The following is a 10,841-nucleotide window of genomic DNA, read 5'->3' as shown; positions in this document are numbered from 1 at the left end:
CATAATTCACTTTCAAGTGATGTTACTCAAGGGAGTTTAAATTACTTGAAAATGTACAATGAAACATAGTTTATCTCTGTACGGGTGCGTACTGACACTTAACTGTTGTTTTCATTCAAATACAATAATGATAATTGTTTGAAAGCCAACTTGGATGTAAGATGATAATGGTTTAATTTCGGCCAAGTTTTGTTAAACTGTGAGGTAACAAAAATTGCACAGCAAAAGGCAGGTCATCAGCCAACATGCTAACATTGGTTGTTACTAGTTTCACTGCTGGTTTTTGTTTTGCAAAATGTTCTGCTTTACAACACTGTAATACTGGGTATTACAACTGAATCAAACAAAGTTATTAAAGAAGTCTTGCAATACCACTTAGATATGTATGGGAGACATTAGTACCCATAGCAAAACAATTATGAGTGCATACAAAAGGAATAATAGCTCCACTGGAGATATGGAGCCATTATTATCTTGCATGCATACCAGCTTGTGATCTGAACTCTAAATATTCAAAACTAGTTAGTACTTGTTTGACATCAGCTAACTGGACTTACTAATTATAGTTGCTGAAATTAGATGCATCTCCAAATCATTTTCAACAAATATTTTGTTACAGAAAATCCACTTGATCATTTATTAGTTTTTTAACTGTGTCCAGTGATATTAAAGCTTACTTGTGAATGGTCAATGTTGTCACTTTGTATTGTGTATTGTGTTTTTAGATGTCACTACTGCTATTTACTGACTACCCCAAATTTTGCCCTAAAATGCAACAAGGTACTTCTAAATGTTTGCTTGAAAATGTGTACAAGGCTATACAATGCGTATAATGTAAAGGCCATATGGTGCATCTCGTTAATTGTTGGACTTTGACCTATTCATCCTAAAAATGATTTTAATTATAATGAGCAATTTCTCAAGCGATGATTTGTTCCAGCGGGCTGCAGTTTTTGTTCTGTACATCAAAACTGTCACTGTCTTAATGCTATATGATGGGAATTTGTTTTAATCGATTCAAAAAGGGCAATCCTTAAAAAAAAAAAGTAGGAGAATTGTTGAGGATGGGAATTCTATATTACCGAAAAAAGGCAGCGGGCTCTAGCTCACAGCTCCTGGAATAAACCTAGATACCCATGTCCATCTCCCCTACCCTCAAATCGAAATCCCAGTCTCTGCCACCCAGTCATCTACCCAGCTTGCTCATAACCAAATCCAACAAGCCACACCCCCAGCAAAATAATCACTAGTCCATCTTTGGTTTAAACCATGGTTTTTAACAAGGTTTACATAAACTGCAACAGAAATCTATTCCTAAAAATAGATTGTTTATGCACAGCAAACCAACAATTCAACTCTAATCTGGCTTTTTTTCTGCTGGAATAATCATCTGAAACTATAAATTTCTACAAACTATGGCTATGTTCTTGATTTGCATTTTTGGCTTTCCATAGTTTTCCAACCTTGGTTGGTAAACTGCTGAATCGACATCCTGACGTCGCACTGAAGACAGTACGCCAGTGCAACCTGAAACAATGAAAGATACGGGTCGTCGGGCGCCAGTTATAATAGTCGCCATTTTACTTCAAGAAACGTGGTTGAGGGAAGACCTCCTGTGTCAATCGATTTCTGTTCAGACTGTGTTTGTACTTTTGGCGGACAGTTCCGTGGCTATTAGTATGCAAAACTAACGCAGGTGAGTTGATTGTTATCTTTGTGAAATACTGAATTGTTATGGAATGTATTTGTTTGTGAATTTTTGTTTTGTTTTCACTGGGCGCAACATTTGAAAAGCATGAGGAAGGGTGGACGCGTATTGTTTGTACATGTCTCGTAGCCCCACTTGACTCGCCAGAGAGTTGGCCGTACAAGTGGGCCGGGCGGCCGGGGCTACACATGTCTCGATAAAGCCACAATATGAGTAAACAAATTATCAAATCACCAGGGGAAACTCGTTTGTATCCAATTTAGGCCTGTTACATCTTCTCGATAAAGCCACAATATGAGTAAACAAATTATCAAATCACCAGGGCAAACGCGTTTGTATCCAATTTAGGCCTCTGTTACATCTTGACTCATGCATTTTCTTAGTCTAGAATTTAGTTCAAATTTTGATAATATAAAAAAACAAAACACAGGTTCCTCCCTAGCCCAGGTTGAACTCCTCCTTTGCATGCAACGCGACAGCGTCCATGCATGGGTTTAAAGATTCTGCAACATTGCAAAATGTTCTGTGAGACTTTGTGTATGACTCTATAGATATAGCCAAAATTACCGTAACCATGGTAAATTAAAAAAAAAAATTATAATAAAAATGAAAGTGTAAATAATTATTTGCTTTCAAATATGATTTTTTATAATCAAGCGTATAATAAATCAACAGTGATAATTGAATCACCAAGCCGATGTTTAAATTTAAATATAAATGTTAGACAAAAATTCTCCAGATATTTTGTATGAGAAAATGATATAAGGCACATGGCTACGAAAAAAATACAGAGGCTTAAGTTAAGCCTCTGTACTTTTTTTCCAGAATGCTTAGCAGAATGTTCAGTCACATGATTTAATCATTGTGAATTGTGAATTGAAAAAGTGTTTGATGAAACCTTTTGGGTGGGCAAACTTTTTTATATGGCCCCAACATGATTGTACCTCGTAGAAATGCCTAAAATACCAAAACTTTTTGCATTCACAAGTGCAACTTATCAGAGAGCCTTACTTGTTTCTAAGTTTCGGTCAATGGGGAAACTCTTTGCTTGGTAAGAAGTCGAACCACAAAATTACATCGCCGCGCAGAGAGGGAAAAGATTTGCCTTGATATTAGAGACACCTTGAAAACAGGACATCCCAGGATATAAGGACAAGTCTCGAGGGGTAAAATCTAGAATATTTATCAAATTTGGGTGCATCATTACATTGAACAATCACAAGGGGTGCAGCATTTTCTTCCAAATTTAGTCAAACATTTTAAATATTGTTAACAATGCTGTCGGGTGCAACATTGAACAATTAAATGGGAGTGGTGAGTCCAGCATTTTTATCAAAATTAGGTCTAAAATTGAAAATATTTATCAAATTTGGGTGCAACATTAAACAATTACAAGTGAGTGGTAAGTCACTATATGGGAGGGACTGGGTGAGTCCAGCATTTTTATAAAAACGTGGTCAAAAATTGAAAATATTTATCAATTTTGGATGCAACATTGAAAAATCACAATTAAAAGGGAGTGGTTTAGATCAGATTTGGTCCATTAGAACTATGAAAAGTGCTGGATTTAAACCCCTAATGACTTTGTAAATTTTGAACTAAAAAATGTTTCAACAGGGATCTCAGACAATTTTCACAGGTATCCTACATTGTTTTCACATAGGAACCCCATAGGGTTTGTTCATAGATTCAGGTACTGTACAACCATTTTGATTCGGGTTGTTACATAACAACTATCACATGCTCAGTAAGTCCATATGATATTCAGTTGAAATGTCTCATAGAGCGCCACCTATTGGCAGGAGTTGCAATTTAAAGCATGTACAATAATACGGGCACAATCATCAACAACACTGTTAGTTAAACTATAGAGAAAGGGTCAAATTCTGATGAGAAGCAATAGTCTCCACAATTTTGTACACATAGTTAGTATATGATTCTACATTTATTCAAGATCTTTTAAAAAAGTTACGTAATTTGACAACAAATCCAAACAGGTACTTATCAATATATAGTTCATGATTCACACTATGAACCGCCCCTGTGTGGCAAAAATGAGTGCTTGTGGACAACTTGTACACTTGGTTTATGAACAGGCCTCTATAGGCATTACTTACAATTCAATTTAATTCTGGTAATTCTATTTATATCTCCAAAGTTTGTCATGCAGATGGCTGGTCTCACAGGATTCCAATGCACAATATCTCTATTGTGTGATGAAATGCACATGCACACTTTTGCGCAACAGCCAAATTGCGCAAAAGTTATGGCGCCCTCCTTTAACTTCGTGTGATGAGCAGTGAGCACGCTTAATACTGGTGAGAACTGTGAAAATGACCGCCTATTAGTCTCCCATTGATCCCATGTCTGGAGATTCGAAGCTAGTGATTATTTGGTTGCTCTGCACAAATTTAAAATAGTACCGGGTGTTTCATTTGATTGTAGGGTTGTATACTGTTGAGCTGGCACACCGTCCACAGAATATCACCAAATGTACAAGTGATTGCTGACTTGGACCATGGACCAAGGGTACGTGTAAACACAAACAAATGCTATCATGTTGCTTTAAAAAATAATATCTCTTTTTTAGCAGAAAATTGAAATGAACATTTCAGAAATGTTTCAATAAATCTTTATACAGCTCAATCCTCTAAAATATTCGCCTCAGATTTATAAGGGCCAATTTCATGGCTCTGCTTATCGCCAACTTCTCCGCTTACTGTGCTAGCGTCAAATTTCTGCCCTAGCTGTAGGCCCTATAAGCGAAAATGCCTAGTAACGTGGAGCAGGAGTACACATGCACACAAGGTATCTTTGGTGAAAATATGTGACTCGCAAGTCACAAGTCTTGGGATAACGTCCGAGTCATATGATAGTCTAGTTTGAGTCTTTTGCCAATGTCATATGATAGTCTAATTTGAGTCTTTTGCCAATGTGACTTGCATCAAGACCAAGTCACAAAAATTGAGCCTGTCTCAAGTCTGAATCGTAGAACTGGTTCTGGGTGCTATTTCAGGCAAACAAAAACAAGACCTAAACCTTGACATGCATGGTTGAACAAACAAGGTCTGGTGGTTGGCTTGCAAATTTATCCCTTGTGATATTGTTCATTTTTTTCCCCCAAATTATTTGATCAAATTGCTGGGCTTACCCATTTTTTTTTTTTAATTTAGTCCCAAATTCGATAAAACTGCCGAACTTACCCCTTGTAATTTTTATATTTTTATATGCAAACTTATTTTGTCCTTAAAACGTTTTTCTCTGTAGTGTTTGTCTGCCACCATCGGGAAGAGATCACCAGTAACAAGCTCATAGTGATCTGAATATGATGTAGGCCTATAACAAAGAAGGTAAATACATAATTCTTAACAATTGTTTGAAGGATGTATATGCAAATCAAATGGAACTAGCGCCCAGACTAAACACATTTAGCTAAAGGCCAATCACCATGCTACGCCACGTATTTTAAGCTTAAAATAAGTAAAATTGGCTTTATAATAGTACATGTTGCTGGTAGTCTTAATAAACAGTACTTCTGATTATTTTTATTTTTTTTTTTTTGGGGGGGGGGCGGGGGTGTCTGTATCATCTCCCCTCCCCCCCCAATTAAAACCTCTTAGGTCAGTGTTCCACCCAAATTATCTTGCAAATAATGAGGGATTGCCTTTAAAAATATAATTGATCAATAAAGCCTTGACTTGACAAAAGGAAAGACAGCAAAACGTTTTTACACTTGGAGTTGTTGTTGAGAAAATATGAGTAAGGCACCGACCATGAATCGCAGAACCCGGGCCATTTTTGCCACAGCAGATAAATAATCTGCTAGGGTAAAGTGTAGAAATCCCAGAATGCTTTAATTTCCATTTAGCCAAATACCCAAGTATAATGAAAAACTATGGTGCAACCTGGCTTGTATAACAAACGGACAACAAAAGTTCTGGAACTGGGGATAAGGCAAAAGGGGGATACGGGTGCATTATTTCTGCTACTTTCTGTCCCTCTTTTGATGGGTGAAAAGTGTATCACCACAGGGGCAAGCATGTGCAAGATACACCAAGAAATATCTAGGTGGTTATTCATGTCACCATAAGCTTCTCTCCATCCAGGGGTAAATGGGTACCTGTGAGGGCAGAGTTGGTTCTTGTGATTGATAAGCTTACCTACTGGGGGCACAGACTGTATACTCCCCAGGGAGCTGAGATGGTTTAAGGAATGATTTAAGGCCCAGTGACCAGGGGTAATAATGTTAAAGCGCCATGAGCGTCACTGCGTGACAGACCTGAACGCTATAGAAAGCCACCATTATTGATATTATTATATAAAGAGGTGGTCTGAATTACCCATGCAAGAGTTTTGATGACAAAATATTGGCTTAAAACCACATAATTCTATCCGTTAACTTGACCTTTCAGCACAAAAATTTAGGGCCAGTAGTTCCTGAAACCAAGTACGGATGGAGTCTCCCCTACCGACACCTTGAAGGCTGCAGGGTATAAAGGAGATCAACTGCCTTGGAAAACATGAATATCATCAAGACATCCGAGCAGCTCATCTGTGGATCATGAATGAACAAAAGTAAGATATTCTTTTTAGATGAGTAAAGCCCCGTTCATACTTCCTGCAAATGCGAAGCGAATGTTGATGTCACAAATAATTCGCAGCAGTTCAAATCTGCTCAACTCACTTGTGAATATTGTTGCGAAAAGAGGGTTCCGACGTAAAATTCGCATCGCATTCGCAGGAAGTATGAAACAGGCTTTACATATGTTTATTTTTGATGCCTTACATGTAGTGGATTGTTTTTGTAGCTCACTATACAGTTGGCATCTTGTTAATAAGTACACCATTGCAAGCAAGCAAGCATATACGCGTTTTTTTGCGCTAACTTGGTGGTGCCGGCGGATCGAAATAAATGGTGGTGCGTGCGGATCGAAATAAATGGTGGTGCCTGCGGATCAAAATGGTACAGCACGGACTATTTCGAATAAGACTAAAGGGACCTGGACACGTGCACGTGGCATGTGGGGTCCTACTTCCGGCTCGGGCCACTGGGTGGTTGATCTTAAAGGTGCATTCGGGCTCCTCATCTGCTAGGATGGTGCCGGTGTTATCACAAATGGTTGACCAACGGAAGTAGTCCCTAAGTTCTTTCCAACTAGGGACCGCGGATAGTACAGTAGGGGACTGTCCCTCCTTCTGGGACGGCGGACCTGACCCATCCGACAGGATGGTGCAAAGGCCCTGAAGATCTGGAAAACCGTGTGGGGCAGGTATCCTGGGACCTTCACGTGGTAGCCCTGTTTTAGACGAACCTTACCAGGATGAATAGGCCAAATTTGAAACTGAAATAAATTGCTTGCATTGGTCTACTTAACTACAAGATTGCCCTACAATCATACTCTGTTCAATCAGATTGTTAAAACAAGACTAATGCAAGAATATTTGCTTTGTTTTACATGTGAACCAACTGTGAGGTGGCATAACAACTGCATCCGCTAAGGACCAATTGTCATCAATGAAACAGCACCAAAGTCAACAGTGTCAGTTCGTAAGAATTTGGCTTAATGAACGACCCCAGGGTGATTCAAGCTCAACAGAATGGAGGGCTTACACCTTTTGCAGCCTCGAGCAATTAACATATTGCATATTTATAAAATATTTCTCAAAAAATAAGCAACAGGGCTATATAGAATAACGCCTTGTAAATTTATCAAACTTATATGCCAGAAAATGCAACATGGCATATTTAACAAAAAGCATTGCATATTTATAAATTTTTGCTAAAACTTTGCCCAATAATGTGCAACAAGGCTATCCTTACGTATTCATCCAAATTTGCTCAAATTGTACCCAAAGTGCAACAAAGCTAAAGCCTTTGGTATTTATCCAATTTTACTTTTAAAATCCCAAAAGTGCAACAGCCTTGCATATTTATCAAATTTTGCTCAAAAATGCAACAAGTCAATATCCTTGTGTATTTATCAAATTGTGCTCAAATTTTGCCCGAAAGTGCAACAAGACTATAATAGCCTTGCATATTTATCCAATTCTGCTTAAATTTTGCCAATTCTGCTTGCATATTTATCCAATTCTGCTTAAATTTTGACCAACAAATTCCACAAGAATTTATCAAATTTTACTCAAATTTTGCCCCAAAAATTCCACAAGACTGTAGCCTTGCGTATTTATCAAATGTTGCTCACATTTTGCCCAAAAGTGCAACAAGACATCCAATTTTGCTCAAGTTTTGCCCAAAAAGGCAACAAGACTATAGCCTTGCGTATTTATCAGATTTTGCTCAAATTTTGTCAAAAAGTGCAACAAGACTATAATAGCCTTGCATATTTATCCAATTCTGCTTAAATTTTGATCAACAAATTCCACAAGAATCAATCCAATTTTGCTCAAATTTTTCCCCAAAAATTCCACAAGACTGTAGCCTTGCGTATTTATCAAATGTTGCTCAAATTTTGCCCAAAAGTGCAACAAGACATCCAATTTTGCTCAAGTTTTGCCCAAAAACAAGACTATAGCCTTGCGTATTTATCAGATTTTGGTCAAATTTTGCCAAAAAGTGCAACAAGCCTATAATTATAGCCTTGCGTATTTATCAAATTTTGCTCCACAAGACTATAGCCTTGCGTATTTATCAAATTTTGCTCAAATTTAGCCCAAAAGTGCAACAAGAATATTGCCTTGCGTATTAATCCAATTTTGCTCAAGTTTTGCCCAAAAGTACAACAAGACTATAAGCCTTGCGTATTTATCACATTTTGCTCAAGTTTTGCCAAAAAGTGCAACAAGCCTATACATATATAGCCTTGCGCACAAGTGCAACAAGACATCCAATTTTGCTCAAGTTTTGCCCAAAAGTACAAGACTTGTGTATTTATCAGATTTTGCTCAAGCTTTGCCAAAAAGTGCAACAAGCCTATATACAAGCCTATATATAGCCAGTGCATATTTATCAAATTTTGCTCAAATTTAGCCCAAAAGTGCAACAAGCCTATATATAGCCTTGCTTATTTATCAAATTTTGCTCAAATTTAGTGCAAAAGTGCAACAAGACTATAGACTTGCGTATTTTTCCATTTTTGCTTAAATTTTGCCCACAAATTTCCACAAGACTATATATAGCCTTGCATATTTATCAACTTTTGCTCAAATTGTGCCCAAAAGTGCAACAAGACTTAAGCCTTGCGTATTAATCCAATTTTGCTCAAGTTTTGTACAAACATGCAACAAGACTATAGCCTTGCGTATTTTTCCAATTTTGCTCAAATTTTGCCCAATAGTGCAACAAGGTTCTTGCGTATTTGTCAAATTTTGCTCAAATTTAGCCCAAAAGTGCAACACTGTAGTGTTATAGCCTTGCATACTTATCAAATTTTGCTAAAATTTTGCTCAAAAGTGCGAACTATAGCATTGCCCAAAAGTGCAACAACACTATAGCATAGTTTTAAAAAAATTTGCTCAAAGTTTGCCCAAAAAATTCCACAAGACTATTTACTGCCTTGCATATTTATCCCATTTTGCCCAAAAGTGCAACAAGACTATAGCGTTGTGTATTTATCAAATTTTGCTCATAAGTGCGACAAGGTTATAGCCTTGCGTACTTATCAAATTTTGCTTGAAAATGCGACAAGGCCTTGCATACTTTTTTTGCTCAAAAATGCCTTGCGTATCAAATTTTGCCTTGTATAATTATCAGATTGTGTTATTTTATTTGTACAAGAATAAAGGCTGATGCTATTTACGGGCAAGTCAACCATTAGTTGATTTGTCTTAACTTAGAACTGTATGTTTCTTTATTTGACTCGTCCACTTGGCTGGCTTTTTTTTCCACAATGCAATAAATTTGGTGTGTATTAATTTAATGGGAGTTTTCTTGCGCAAAATGACTGCTAAAAGCGACTTATATACGCACCCAATTGTATTGTGGGCAAAAATTACAGCCCGAGGGTCCATCTTATCCTGGTGGAACCCTCCCCAACCTGTGGGGACTTGCCATTGGTCCCTACAGGGTGGGGGAGGGTTCCACCACGATAAGATGGCCCTCAATATTTAAATTGGGGGGGGGGGGGGGTAGGGTTGAGGCAAATAAAACACAAGTTACAAGGAGAGTCCTGTTCAATTTTTTATTTAAAAATTTTGCCAAAAAAAAAAGCAGAGTTGTGCAAAGACCTGTGCCTGTCGGTGGACCCCCTCGGCCACCTGGAACTTGTGATGATCTAAAGGCCCAAGTGCAATGGTCGATATGTTCTCCGTTCAGTGAAGTTCAATTAGATGTACTCCTGGTGTCTACTTCAATGTTGTAATGTCTTACAAGTATAAACGAGCTAGACGCAATTTTGGCGCTTTGTTTTGGACGCAAGTGTCGAGCAGAAGGTAGTTGTTGCTTGCTTAAATGAACTGGTGCCCTCAAGGGCCTAAGATTTCACCGATTGTTATCTCGCAACCAAGCTGCACTGGTGGTGCCAAGAGATGTCGAGGCTTGTTCAAATGGGATCCTAACTCGACAGATGATGACGACTTCTATCCAGATGATGATGTGCTGGTCGGAGAAACGAGTTCTAATGGCCACTAATTTCCCCCTTGCTTTCCATGGGGCTGCAATTTGGACGTTCAGCTGTAGTGCACTGACAAAATGGCTACAAGTGAACTTGTTTTTGACCAACTTTGAATAATAACAAAGTTTTTGAGTGTTTAAAACACTAGATATGTATCAACCAAAAGCTCCAAGAAAAACGCTTGACGTTTCCACACAAACGTCACAGATTTTTTAACAGTTTAAGTTCGGCGAATAGTGATGTTTTCTCACTACATGCTTGCCAATAAATGATAACAAAGATGACATTGGATTAATATAACGTCTACCATCCTAAAAAAAGAACCAACACTGACCATAATGTCCATTATTTCAACACGGCTAAGATTGAACAAGATCTGAAGCATTTGATTTACTTTTATGCATGTTCACAAAAATGCGACCCTTTTGAGTTACCCTAAAATTTTCAGCATTCGTGCTCAGAGAAAGTTATTGATAAGAAAAGTAAACACTTCAAACAGACCACTGTAACTATTGACGAAAACAATAGGAATATTATAACAAAGTCGAGTGAGACGCATGTTC

At 37.8% G+C, this 10,841-nt stretch overlaps 1 long non-coding RNA gene across 1 annotated transcript; it reads left to right on the top strand.

The window, feature by feature from the left end:
• Positions 1-1,612: 1,612 nt before the first annotated feature.
• LOC117293295 lies at positions 1,613-6,277 on the top strand. Its single transcript, XR_004519418.1, has 4 exons — positions 1,613-1,696; positions 4,154-4,237; positions 4,976-5,058; positions 6,121-6,277. It is a non-coding gene; the product is annotated as an uncharacterized LOC117293295 (long non-coding RNA).
• The last annotated feature ends 4,564 nt before the right edge of the window (positions 6,278-10,841 follow it).

This window comes from Asterias rubens, chromosome 8 (assembly GCF_902459465.1).
Source record: "Asterias rubens chromosome 8, eAstRub1.3, whole genome shotgun sequence".
Classification (NCBI taxonomy): Eukaryota; Metazoa; Echinodermata; class Asteroidea; order Forcipulatida; family Asteriidae; genus Asterias; species Asterias rubens.
Note: the sequence above shows the minus strand (reverse complement) of the source record. Positions and strands in the feature narration are given on the sequence as shown.